General features: G+C 41.1%; 1 pseudogene; it reads left to right on the top strand.

Moving 5' to 3' along the window:
• Positions 1-14,430, top strand: part of LOC127652970 (centrosomal protein of 112 kDa-like) — a 288,819-nt pseudogene that overhangs the window by 181,036 nt on the left and 93,353 nt on the right.

Below are 14,430 nucleotides of genomic sequence, written 5' to 3'. Positions count from 1 at the left end.
GGATACAGTCAACATGGGATTGCATCATATCCTGCAACATCTGGACAGACCAGGGACATATGCAAGGGTCCTTTTTGTAGACATATATTTGACTTTCAACACCATCATCCCAGCTATTCTCCATACTAAATTACACCAACTCTCTGTTCACATGTCTATCTGTCATTGGATTACCAACTTTCTGATGGGCAGGCAGCAGCTAGTGAGACAGGGAACATTCACTTCCAGCACCTGTACAATCAGCACAGGTGCCCCCCAGGGATTTGTGTTCTCTCCACTACTCTGCTCCATGTACACAAATGACTGCACTGCCAAGGACCCCTATGTCAAGCTCCAGAAGTTAGCAGATGACACCACATCCAAGATAATGATGAGTCTGCATACAGAAGGGAGGTCGAACAGCTGGCTGTCTGGTGCAGTCAAAACAACCTGGAGCTAAACAAAACGGTAGAGATGATTGTGGAACACCCCAACACTGAACCCCCTCACCATTCAAAACAACACTGTGGCAGCAGTGGAGTCATTCAGGTTCCTGGGCACTACCATCTCGCAGGACCTGAAGTGGGAGACCCACATTGACTCCACTGTGAAAAAGGCCCAGCAGAGGTTGTACTTCCTTTGACGTTTGAGGATCTTCAACCTGCCACAGGTGCTGCCGAGACAGTTTTACTCAGCAGTCATTGAGTCTGTCCTCTTCACTTCAATAACTTGGTTCAGCTACGAAATCGGATATCATAAGTCTACAAATTACAGTTCAGACTGTGAGAGGATTATTGGTTGCCCACAGCCCTCCCTTAAAGAACTGTACATGTTCAGAGTGAGGAAAAGGGCTAGAAAAATCACTCTGGACCCAACTCACCCTGCCCACTACCTTTTTGAACTGTTGCCTTCTGGCCGACGCTTCAGAGATCTGAGCACCAGAACTGTCAAGCACAGGAACAGTTTTTTTCCCTCAGGCCATCCACCTCATGAACAGACAAAACTGCCCATTGAGCCATAATTATGTACAATTCACAGTTTTGTCGTTTTATATTTATCCAACATACCCTAACTCTTCTTCCATTACATTCCCTTGCACTGTATATAACAGATTTGTATTTGCACTACGTGTGTGTATGTGTGTGACTATATATGTATATGCACACACACACACACACACACACACATATATATATATATATATATATATATATATATATATATATATATATATATATATATATATATATATATGAATTATTGTTTTGAGCAGGTTCTTTTCAGTTAATCTTAAGGACTCTCAAAATAACATTTGAGAGTCATTATCCATCCTTGTGCAACCCCGCATACACATGTGTGGACTTTGTATTTTGACTTCGCTATATGCAACGCATAATTTAAATTCATTTAAACTGACTGATCTCAGTTTAGGAAACCGTACTGTGAGTAAAGGGTTAACATTTCAACTGTCATGTGACCAAACAACATGGTGCCAATCACAGCAGTGTTTGAATTTAGGAGAAACACCAACAAACTACATCTGGTAAGAAACATCATTAAGTTTTTATTGAAACCTGTTTGAGTCCAATGATAAGAGTCTCTAGTTTCATCCAATTTTCCAATTTTAAAATTTGTGCGATTTATTGCGAAACACCACGCTGCGAAATACAATGCAGACTAATGTGTACTTTTGCACATCAAAAGTTCAGTTTCAGGCTGCAGATGATGTTTGGATCAATCAACATGTTTGGCAGACATGTGGCAATGGTGATCTGTACGTAGATTCAGAATTTATAATTCAACATTTTATTTTATCATGGTTGGCAGTGATTGGATGATGCTGGCCATTACTTTGAATCAGAATTAATTATGCTAATTTCTGATGCAATGTCTGTAACATCTCAAAACCATGAATAACCAACACTTCTGCAAAAATAATAAACTATTTGAAATAATTTTTTTTTTCTTTCTTTATTGTTATTAGGTGTTACTAGTTACAAATCAAAAAGGAAATGGAGAATACACACAGGTGTCATGCTCGGGTCTCAAGAGGATATACATGACATCTACCAGAAGTTTCTATCTGGACCATGCTAACCAGTTAAACTTTGACCCCTTGGTTCTCTTTTATGAAACCCAGAGAACCACTAAAGTCCTTCCTCTGTCTGTGGGTTGACCTCAATGAATGAACAAATGTCTCCATTTGTTTCTCTCTCCAGACAATCACAGATCTAGAGGAGCAGGTGCATGCTCTGAGGAAGGAGCTATTGGTGGCTCACAGTCAGCGGACACAGCAGATGATGGAGTTGAATAAGCTGCACGAGGAGGAGCAACAGAGGGCCTCTCAAGACCAGCGAGCAGCTCTGGGCTGTCTGTGAGCCGAGATGGATCAGGACCTGGAGAGAAGCCACAAGACTGAGAGAGAGCTGGCCCAGGAGAAGGTGGGTGTGACTCCTGACTAACCTGCAGAATTCAGATAGAATATAAAAACAAGATTGCAATTCAAGTCACATGACTCACAAGTTTACACCTGCATCATTGACATGGTGTGATGGTAACTCAGTAGTCACGCAGAACCAGACTTTAGACTAAATGGCAAAAGTTTTGGCACTTATTACTGCTACCTTATAAGGAGCCATTCAGAACGAACACGTTTTGTGCCGAAAAAGATTAGACGCAACCAATACCGCTTTTAAGGCACGCCAGTCCACTAGGCGACTATCTTGGGAATGCACATTTTCTATGGATACAAGCAGCATTCTAGTACAGCTCCTGTCTACTTGAAATGAGGAAAGACCGAAATTTCCAAAATGATTGGTCAACATTACGATCAATTAACGTATTTCAAATCAACAGTAAAATCTGACAACAATGGTATCACATGTTTTTTTAGCTCAGAAGAAGTAATTAAAGACTAGTTGTTGAGCAGCCAGATTCAGGCGTCTACAGCGGAAGCCCTGCATCCTTTTTGTTTTTAAAGCTCTGGGGCCGAAATGAGGCCTGGAAAGCTGCTGTAATCCGCCACCGGTTGAACAGAAACCGGCTAAAGGTGGTATTGATCAGAGAGTAATCCTGATTAGGCCCATCAAAGTGATTAGTTTTCTTTAAACACATGCACCGCTCCACATCTGCAGCACATTAGCATGCCATTCACTTCATAAATCCTGGGCCTTAATTTTCAAACCATATGTGAGTACATGACTGCACATAAATTCCATCTGAAGAGGATCCTACTTTGCTTTTACACTCCCAAACTGACACGTAAGGATTGTTTACAAAATCATTCTGTCCTTTACCTGAGATTCATCTCCTCTGAACACCCTGTCGACAAAGCTTGATTGACCCTTCAGCTACAGTAAAATTTGTATTCAAACTTATTTTCAATGGAAAACAATAGGTATTAAAATGTACCAATAGTTCAGTACAAGGTTGATATTAAGGTAAAAAGGTGTAACGATACCAGATTCCAGTCCTTCTACAGTACTGGTAGTATATAGTCTCCACCCAAATCGGTACCCATTTCATACTTCCAGCCAGCTGTTTGTGGCTCACGTGCGAATTTGCGTGCACACTGTGAAAAACACTCATGCCTCACCGTGAATGTTTTACGTGAATGCAAAAAGCTGGGACAAAAATATGAGATTTGTGTGAAAATATGGGTCTGTGCATTAGATGTTGCAGTGTAAATTAAGCTTAATTCACCTGCAGGCTGCTACTGTCTATTATGTTTTTGGTAGCACTTTACAAAAGGTTATATTTGTTAACATTAGTTAACATGAACTGACAATAACCAAAATTTGTATATACTTTCATTTAGTAATCATGGTCAATGTTATTTTTAACATACACTAAAAATAAAAATCATTTAACTTAAAATAAGACTATGCATTATAAACTTACAATAAACAATCGGTTTTTCATAAATTATTATTAACCAAGATTAGAAAACAAACAAAAAATACATTGTTAATTGTTAGTTCATGATACCTAAGGCTTCACCACATTAATCAGAATAAATTTGAAAACTGCATTTTAGTTTGGCTGTCTCACTGTGGACGAAGGCCAAAACTGAATGAAAACACGGTCAAATACATTTATGAATTTATGTAAATTGTTATCATGTTGTTAATATTAATCAAACAACAATATTAACAAGAAAAAAGAACAATCGCTTCTCTGTATTTAGTTTATGCGTTTATATTCTTTATAATTATGATTATTTACCTGAATAATTACTTAAAACATTTGAAGCAAACTTCATTAAGTATGCTTTCACACTAGCTCTTTTGGTGTGCACCCGGGTCCGAATGATGTCAAAGTTTGGTTTGTTTGGCTAAAATGAACGCTGTTGGGTGCGCACCCAAAAACCACACCCCGATCCGCTTGAAAATGTGGTCTGGGGTACAGTTCATGTGAACTCAAATACAGTTCACTGCTGATATGAATGTAATCGTACCAAATCGTGAAAGTGAACCGCTTGTGATGACAGAATTCTCATCTTTGCAGTCTCCCAAATGCAATTAAAAGCTTAAACACATTTACCTGCTTGTGTCCAAATTACTCCCCTTCAGAGAGCAGCTCACATGCTTCACATCTCTTGCAATTCATCCTTGGGCTTGTGACAGACAAATGTTAACATTCATCACATCATGGCACATTCAATGCATCCAGACACAAGTGTTGTTCTGTGCATGTAAAGTTTTGGTGGTAAATCCAAGGAGACTAATACTTCAATAACACAGTGAAGCTGATGTCTTCTCAAGTTGTTACCTAGTTACAGTGGTAAACAGCTGCTGCTTGTACTCACAATGATGACGTTGTAACATCTGAGGTTGTTACCCATCCCACCAACCACCAGAGGAAGCCCTCTCCCGAATACTGATCTTTACCCATTTCTTCACTGCTCATTTCCTGTTTACCACATGTACTGTATTTAGAGCCAAGCAGTTCCATTGCTCATTGCGAAGTATTGCCAGTTTACCCTGCCTTACCAAGCATTTTTCCATTGCCATTGTTTCTTGATTCGTGTTATGACTTTGCCTGTTTTTCTGGATTTACTGCTTTTTGGATTACCCTTTGTTTTGTTTTCCTGGTTGGACTGTCTATTTGGTTTATAGGATTTATCTTCCTGCTTTACCACTACGTCTCTCTGCCTGCTGTTTTGGGTTGTTTGCTTGTGTCTCTTTTAATAAAATTCTTGCACATGGATCCTAACACAATCTCCATGGCCAGTTTGTTACAGAATACTTCTACCATGGATCCAGTGGAACTCTCACAGCTCCAGGCTCCACCAGTGTGAGGTTTTAAAGAGTTATCAAGACCAGCTGAACAACCTATGAGCCACCAACGAATGTTTGACTCACTACATTCACTCACTGCCAGCTCCCCATGCTAAACCGGTAAGCTTTGCTCTTCCTGACAAGCTTGATGGTTCTGCTGAGAAATGCTGGGGTTTTTTACGACAGTGTAAAGTCTATTTCTCTAACCAACCTAAATCATTTTATCAAGATGACAAAAAAAATTACCTTTTATGATGTCTCTGCTTAAAAAAGCACTCAATTGGCCTCTGCTGCTTGGTTCAAATATCCTCAAGTCCAGACCTTGTTTGACTACTCCACAAAGTCTTCGAATATCCAGCGGGTGGTCAAGATATCTTTGTTCAGCTGCTTCATTTACGCCAGGGCCATCAAGCTGCAGCAGACTATGCAATTCTGTTCAGGACGCTATTGGCTCAAAGTAAGTGGAACAATGTTGGCATGAAAACCGTTTTCCACGAGGGGCCTCACTAAGAACTCAAGGCAGAACTGACATGCAAGGGTGAGGGTTCTACTCTTTAAGAATACATTAACATGGCTATCAAGATGGATAACCTGCTTTGTAATGCTCCACGGCCCCAGTTTCACTCTGCTTCTAAGTCTACAGTCTCCGTACAGGAACAGGCATTTACTGAATCACCTGAACCTTTGCAAGTTGTTTACGCCCATGTTTCTATGGAGGAACGCCAATGTCAATGTAACGAAATACTTTGCTATTACTGTCGTGAACCATGCCCACACAAGAAATCACATGAATCAAAGCTGAAAGTGAGTACCACAAACTTTGTATCAACTAACCTTCACAGTTTTTTGTTGCCTGTAGAGATCTCCACAGGTGATCCTATAAACAATTTTACAGCTTTAGTGAATTCTGGGGCTGCTGTGAATCTCATAAATCAATAGATCGTACAAGAACTCAATATACCCAACATTCAATGCATTCCAACACTTAATATCCCCACAGTTGACAACGCTCACATTGGTCCTGGTATAACCCTACAGAATGTTCAAATAACCATCAAGATTGGACTATTTAATGTGAAGAACATTTCACTATATGTCATAAACTCACCCAATCATGCTCTTATCATGGGTCGTACTTGGATGGCCATCCACAACCCTTCTATATCTTGGAATCAGGGTTAGCTCACAAAGTGGTCAAGTCTCCATGCCTTGTCTTACCACCAGCATTGAAAGCCCTGAATTCCAAACAGTATCCATGATTCCAGAGGAGTATGCAGAATTCAATGAAGTTTTTGTAAAGTCAAAGCTACTCAACTTCCTCCTCACCGTCCATGATACTGTGCCATTTAACTTCTGTCTAATACAGCTCCATCGAGAAGCAAGGCATATCCATTGTCACATCCCCAGACCTAGCTATGGAAACTTACATCAAGGAAGCCCTTGACTCTGGTTACATCCGTCCCTCCACCTCTCCAGCAGCTGCAGGTTTTTTCTTCCTGGAGAAAAAGGATGGAGGTCTATGTCCATGTATCAACTATTGAGGCCTGAACTCTGTCACCTTGAAATGTATTACCCACAGCCACTTATCCACTCAGACCTTGAACAACTCCATGAGGCTAAGATTTATACTAAGCTCGATCCAAGAAGTGCTTATAACCTCATCAGAATCAGAGAAGGAGATGAGTGGAACACTGCATTCATCACCACCAGGAGGCACTATGAATATCTGGTCATACTTTATGGACTTGCTAATGCCCCCTCTGTTTTCCAGTCTTTTGTCAATGAGATTTTCAGAGACCTACCGAATCAGCGTGTGGTGGCCTACATTGACTACATTCTCATCTACTCTCAAAACAAGGAGCAACATATCCAGCATGTCAGGACAGTCCTATCACGTCTCCAGAAACACCAGCTATTTGTCAAGGCAGAAAAATTTGAGTTTCATATCTCCCATAACACATTCCTAGGTTACAATATCAGCCACCAAGGTGTAGAAATGGATGTCTCTAAAATCACAGCAGTTACCGAATGGCCTCGACCTTACACAATCAGAGAACTACAGCGGTTTCTAAGCTTTGCCAATTTCTATCTCCGCTTCATCATAAACTATGGTATCATTGCAGCAACACTCACTTCATTGCTCAAGGGAAAACCCAACAAGTTGCTATGGAACGATGCCGCATAACAAGCCTTCATCTGCCTCAAGTCAAGCTTCATGATTGCGCCTATACTGAAACACGCTGACCCCAATCTTCCTTTCATCATTGAAGTAGACGCCTCTGATTGTGGGATTGGCACGGTCCTGTCACAGTGTCACTGAACCCCAGGCAAGCTTTAACCTTGTGCATTTTTCTCCAGAAAGTTAAATTCTGATGAATTAAACTATGATGTGGGGAACAAGGAATTACTTTCCATGAAGGCATCACTCGAAGAGTTGCGTCAATGGTTAGAGTGGGCAGTCCACCTGTTACATGATATCACTGATCACAAGAACCTTGATTACACCAAGGCAGCCAAGAGACTGAATCCACGTGAAGCCCAATGGCCATCGTTCATCACCAGGTTCAATTTTGCCATCACTTACCATCCTGGCAGCAAGAATAGCTAAGCAGATGCCCTTTCATGCAGGCATAATCCACCCCACATTCAACCTCATCCTGGATCAATCCTAAAACCATCTGTCATCATTGCACTGATTAGTTGAGATATCATGGAAGAAATACAACGACAACAACAGCCTAAACCGTCACCACCTGACTGCCCCCCAACCAAGCACTTTGTACCACAAGCTCTACATCTGAGAACTATCCAATGGGTTCATTGAGCACAGGGACACCCTGGCATCCGAAGAACAATCACTCTGGTAAGTAATTCCTTCTGGTGGCCATCTGTAATTCGTTATGTTACTAACTACACTACCGGTCAAAAGTTTTGAAACACTCATTCTTTACTATTTTTCACATTTTAGAATAATAGTAAATTCATCAAAACTATGGAAATACATAAATGGACTTAACAAAATCCAAAATAAATCAAAACTGTGTTATATTTTAGCATCTTCTAAGTAGTCACCCTTTGCCAATACCCCAAAGACCATGGTCCCACCTGCCCATCGATTTCATCACCAACATGCCAAACTCCAACGGATTCAGCACCATACTGGTAATTATTGACCGATTTTCAAAATCAGGTAGACTTGTCCCCCTCAAGGGTTTACCCATGGCTATGGAAACTGCTAATGCTCTATTTCACCAAGTATTCAGAGTCTATGGATTACCAGAAGACATTGTGTCCAATCGAGGTTCACATTCCAAATTTGGCAGGTGTTCTGTAAGCAATGTGAGTCTCACCTCAGGCTATCACTCCCAAGACAATGGACAGGTGGAACATTTAAACCAGGAGATTGGCAGATATCTTCGGAGCTACTGAAGCCGTGAACAGGAGAAGTGGAGTGACTTCTTGCCCTGGGCCGTATATGAACAGAATTCCCTAACTCATACCTCTATGGGGCTAACCCCCTCCAATGTGTGCTGGGCTACCAACCCCCGGTGTTCCCTTGGTCAGGAGAACCATCTACAGTGCCAGCGATGTATGATTGCATTAGGTGGAAGGAGAGGGTGTGTAAAACCAGTCCACCAGGCATCTGGCCCTGGAATCATGAATCCCGAGCCTCTGCCTCCATTGGAGGTTGATGGAGCATCAGCGTATATGGTCAGAGAGATCATGGACTCGAGGGGGCCAGATGCAATACTTAGTGGACTGAGAAGGCTCTGGACCGGAGGAGAGATCGTGGGTAGCCGCCACGGACATACTGGACCTGTCCCTGATCTAAGAGTTCACCAAGCCCATCCTAATCGTCCAGCACCACGACCAAGGGGACGTCCCAGCAGAAGAACACCAGGAGTTGTTTGTAGGGGGGGGTTTGTAACATCTGAGGTTGTTACCCATCCTACCACCCACCAGAAGGAGCCCTCTCCCGAATACTGATCTTCACCCACTTCTTCACTGCTCATTTCATGTTTACCACATGTAGAGCCATGCAATTCCATTGTTCATTGTGAAGTATTGCCAGTTTACCCTGCTTTACCGAGCATTTTTCCATTTCCATTGTTTCTTGATTCATATTATGACCATTGCCTGGATTTACAGCTTTTTGGATTACCCTTTGTTTTGTTTTGCCTGGTTGGACTTTCTATTTGGTTTATTGGATTTATCTGCTACAGAGACTACATCTCTGCCTGCTGTTTTGGATTGTTTGCTTGTGTCTCTTTTAATACATTTCCTGCACATGGCTCCTAACACCATCTCCATGGCCAGTTCATTACTGATGTAATCGGACTGTGGTTCAGACCCAAATAATATGATGTGAACAGAAACCAGTGGTGGCAGGGGGAGGAAACAAACTTCCGTTCAGTCCAAGCAATCAAACCAAATGTGAAAGCACCCTAAGTGACACTTGAATGCTATGTTTCACTTTAAAGTGTAACATTACTTTTTTTAAGTAAAAATATTGAAATATTTCCTATGGTATTGAAATTAGTTTAGAGAATCATAACAATTTCACTGCTGTTGGTAGACCAGAGATTACTCATATAGGGGTAGGTAAATACAGACTCCTGTAACTCTAGGCCTTTGAGAGAGTGCAGGCGAGTATGGTGGAAGGTTAGGGATGTTAAACCTACTCTCTGATCGGTCTCTCTGGCCAGAGGCATGACATCAAACTTATTCCTACAGATTAAAGCTACTATATCCTCAGAGAATTAGCCATACTGCTGACTCACACACATACCTCTCATTTAGACAAGAGTTTTTAGTTGTGTTTACTAAGGTAATAATCACTGTTGCTATTGTTCATACTTTGGGTTACAGATTTGAAAACACCCAGAACCTTACATTAGGATACAATGGGGTTAAAGAATCAGAATGAGCTTTATGAGCTTCATTGCCAAGTGTGCTCAAGTACACAAGGAATATTTTTATGTGATAAGAGAAACAAGCAAGTGCACACAAAACATTACAGTGAGACACAGAATATAAAACAAGGTCAGAGTTGAAATAGACATACAAAAAATAAATATAACATATAACATAGAATGGAGTATTTACACGTGCAAGTGGTAATACAGTAAATGTGCAAGCTAGGGGTATGTACAGTTATTGAATTAAATATGAGTGAATTTACATATGTACATGACATATTTATACATTATTGCACTATGGGAGTCCTGAAGGCAGTTTAATTGTTTATGTGGAAAATGGCCTGAGGGTAAAATCTGTTTTTGTCAAGTTATTTGTAGAGCGCTTTTAACAACACACATCGTTTTAAAGCAGCTTTACAGAAAATCATGCATTAACAGAAAATGAAACTGTAATATCTATAAAGTCTTAGAGTCGTCATTGTGTAGTTTGATTAAATATGATTGTAAACTGTGCATAAAAAAGTAAATAATAATTGTATTTAGAAACCCAGTGAGCAAGCTGAAGTCGACTGTGGGAAGGAACACAAAACTCCATAAAATTTTGGTAAATGGAGAAACAACCTTGGGAGGAACCAGACTCACTGTGGGGGCCAGTTCCCCTCTGGCTAAACATGAATAAAATGCCAATATTAGTTATTTATATGTAGTGCAAGTCATGGTTTAAAAGGATTAAACTAATTAAGTGTTATGGGCCAATGTTTAAAAAAGATTTTTATGAATTATAAGATTAATGACTAATGTTTTTGGAGTTCTTCCTGGATTAACTGCAGAAGTTCACATTGATGCAATTGTCCTTTGTTAATTGGCTGATGAAGACTTTTGTTGGTAATTCATTGATAGTCTATGTATTTCATTTTAAGAGTGTAGTCCATAAATAAACCAAGGTGATGCAGGCAGAGATCAGTGAGGTGCATCGCAGCTCAACCGGCAGGTCATTTCGGTGAGGTTTGGTGGGGTCCATCCTAAATCCAAGTTTCAGAAGTATCTCATGTCTTACAGTTGGAGCTGGCATCAGTTCATCCTCTGAAGTCCATCGTAAAAGACCGAAGTTATGTCTGGCTAGCACCGGCTGTAATTTGTCATCATCACTCAGCGACATGTAGCATGCCATTCAATTTATTGCAGAGTTATAGATTATGAGAAATGTTTCTGAGAAATGTTTCTGGTTCCGGTAGACCTAACTAAAGAAGCCTAATTTTGAGTTGAAGGATAAATTAGGTGTATGCCTGACTGAATAGATGAGTCTTTAGTCCAGACTTAAACTGAGTGAGTGTGTCTGCATCCCGAACAGTATTAGGGAGACTATTCCATAGTTTAGGGGCCAAATAGGAAAAGGATCCACCTCCTCTTGTGGATTTTGATATTCTAGGAACTATTAACAGGCCAGAATTTTGTGATCATAATGAATGTGATGGAATATAGGGTGGTAGAAGTTCACTGAAGTTCTTTGGAGCTAGACCATTCAAGGCTTTGTAAGTAGTTAACAGAATTTTAAACTTAATACAAAATTTAACAGGTAGCCAATGTGAAGATGATAAAATGGGGCTACTATGATCATATTTCTTTGATCTAGTCAGCAATCTGTCAGCTGCATTTTGAACCAATTGAAGTTTATTTATTGATCTTGCTGAACATCCTCCCAGTAATGCATTACAATAATCTAGTCTTGAGGTCATGAACACATAATTTCGTTTTTCAGCATCAGCAACAGAGAGCATGTGTCATAAAGAGACGAGGTAAAAGTTCTATAGTATCAACATCAGCTCCATATGACAGGATAAAATCTAGCGTATGTGATGGTGTGGTGATGAGTTGGTCCTGTCTAGTGGTCAACTGATATATTGGTGAGGCCGATAAATTGGCCGATATTCTGACTTTTTTAATTACAATACTTTTTCATGTTTGGCTGATATGTTTCTTGAGGGCACCATGAAGCAACTGAGACATGTAAACGACCTGTCAAGGTTTGTTTTGTTGTCTCATGCCATTGGGTTACTACAATAATAGATAACACAGTGTCATTTAAATGGTCTGCATATCAGAGCTGCGGCAGACATGATTGAGCTCATAATGTTAAAGTGTTCTCCTGTTTTATTCTCCCTCTCTCTCGTCAACAGTTCCCTGTAACATTTAACTGTCTTGTCTAATGACAAAAAGGCTAACATCAATAAAACTAATGTCACATACCTTCTGCAAATATGCATATATCTCATTTAAACAGATGCAATAAACTAACCTCACACAACATGAGAAGATCCAGCATCCTGTGGAGCACTCATTTATTTACCTCTAAAGCACGTATTCTATCAGCAATTTTTATGGCACACGTCTCTGAGCCGTTGGGAAAAGGCAAACGGCCGGTCGGACTTCCCCATCTTCATGCTCTGGAAGAGCTGCCAGTATTGCTCGAGGGCTCGAACCACCCGCTGCAGGATTGACTTTTTCAGGTCATCGTAGGCCAGGAGGTTAGCCGCCCGCAGTTGTTGGGCAGCAAGCTGGGCTTCCCCAGAAAAGAGCGGGAGGAGCCTGGCCACCCACTGGTCATGTGGCCATCTCCAGATTGGGTAGGGGCGCCGTGTGCAATGGACACGCAGCCATTGGCCGTTAGAAAGGGGCCCCGCTGCGCTGGCACATCAACTGCCTAGAGTTGTTGGCTGTACTTTTTGCCCTGTGGAGGTTTCTCCCACCACTACCTTCAGGGACCAGGTAGTGAACCTGCAAGCGCTGCCCTGGGAGGAGGCAGGCCCAGCCCCTTCATTGCTGCTGAAATGAGAAGAGACTGGCGCCATAGTCTCAACCCACAACTGGTTGTAGGATGCCCATTTTACACCCCACTACCCTGCCACAGATAATAAAGTACAAGTGTGTACATTTCCTTGCAACTTTTGGAAAGGAAAGGAAAAGAAAGGAGAAAGAAAAAAAAACTTGTTTACACAGAATTAGAACATTCACAAACAAAAATCTTGTCAGCTACTAACACTACTCTCGAAGAGCTTGAACAACTGACTTACAAATGGTTTTAACATAACCTTTAGGGTCATAACTTAGATCTTGTCTTGACATGGTATATATCAGTCGGTTCACCGGCCTAACAACACGTCCAAATCGGGATGTTACTCGAGCAAGACCACTTGGTACATCATCATTGACTTGCTCTTGAACCGACTGACTTCCAATTGAATCACACTGCTGGTTTGGTGGTGATGCAATAAGAGAAGACTGCTCTGGACAAGTAGTAAATCCAACTGACGGCATTCCTTCCATACCATCAGAATCATTGGTTACTTTGAAAGGATAAGACACTTCGCTGGGTAAACCAGGATCAGCTCGATTAGAGCTATCATCAGGTAACTGAGAAACCCATTCCAAAGTTCTATCGACACAGTCCATGACACATGAACCTGAACAAACTGCTTCTGTGCGTTTACAGACATCAGATTTGTCTAATATAGGCACAGATTCAGCTGGAATGGGGACAACACTCACATATTCATCAAAAGCTGTCCTACCAGCATCAACATCAAGACTTGCATTGACAGTCCCATCTGAACAACTGCCATCAGAGACACCACCAACAGTAGTCCCGTCTTGAATGCACAAATTGGTATTATGCAAAGGGGGATTTTCAGTTGATGAAGGAACATCAACTTTGGCATTACTTGAAGAGGGCAGAGGTCCTGAATCATCATAGCAGATATCAGTAACTGGAAGAAAGTTGGCCAATAACAACAAATTATGGTGAACTACTTTTTCCTGGCCAGTGACAGTATTACGAATTCTGAATGTGTTTGTGCCAGGAAATTTTTCAACCACAGTATAAACAGTTGATTCCCAACGATCAGCAATTTTTCTCTTCCCCCTTTCAGCACGGTTGGCCAATAGCACGCGATCAGAGACGCCAATATCAGACCCTTTTGCCTTTCTATTGTACAACACAGCATGGCGGTGTTGCTCCTTAGAAGCGAGTCTTTGAGCTATGTTCATAGCTGCAGAAAGATCCTTTGACAAGGCGGACACATACTTAGAGAAATCTGTTAATGTTGAATCACTCAAAACATTACGAAACATCATATCCACAGGCAGACGGGGGACCCTCCCAAACATGAGATAAAAAGGGGCGAACCCTGTAGTCTCATGCACTGTACAATTATACATGAAGGTGAGAGACTGTAACCATCTTGGCCAATCATGTT

This window comes from Xyrauchen texanus, chromosome 12 (genome assembly GCF_025860055.1).
Source record: "Xyrauchen texanus isolate HMW12.3.18 chromosome 12, RBS_HiC_50CHRs, whole genome shotgun sequence".
In the NCBI taxonomy this organism is placed as follows: Eukaryota; Metazoa; Chordata; class Actinopteri; order Cypriniformes; family Catostomidae; genus Xyrauchen; species Xyrauchen texanus.
The sequence above is the reverse complement of the archived record's forward strand: the minus strand, read 5'-3'. Positions and strand labels throughout refer to the sequence as shown.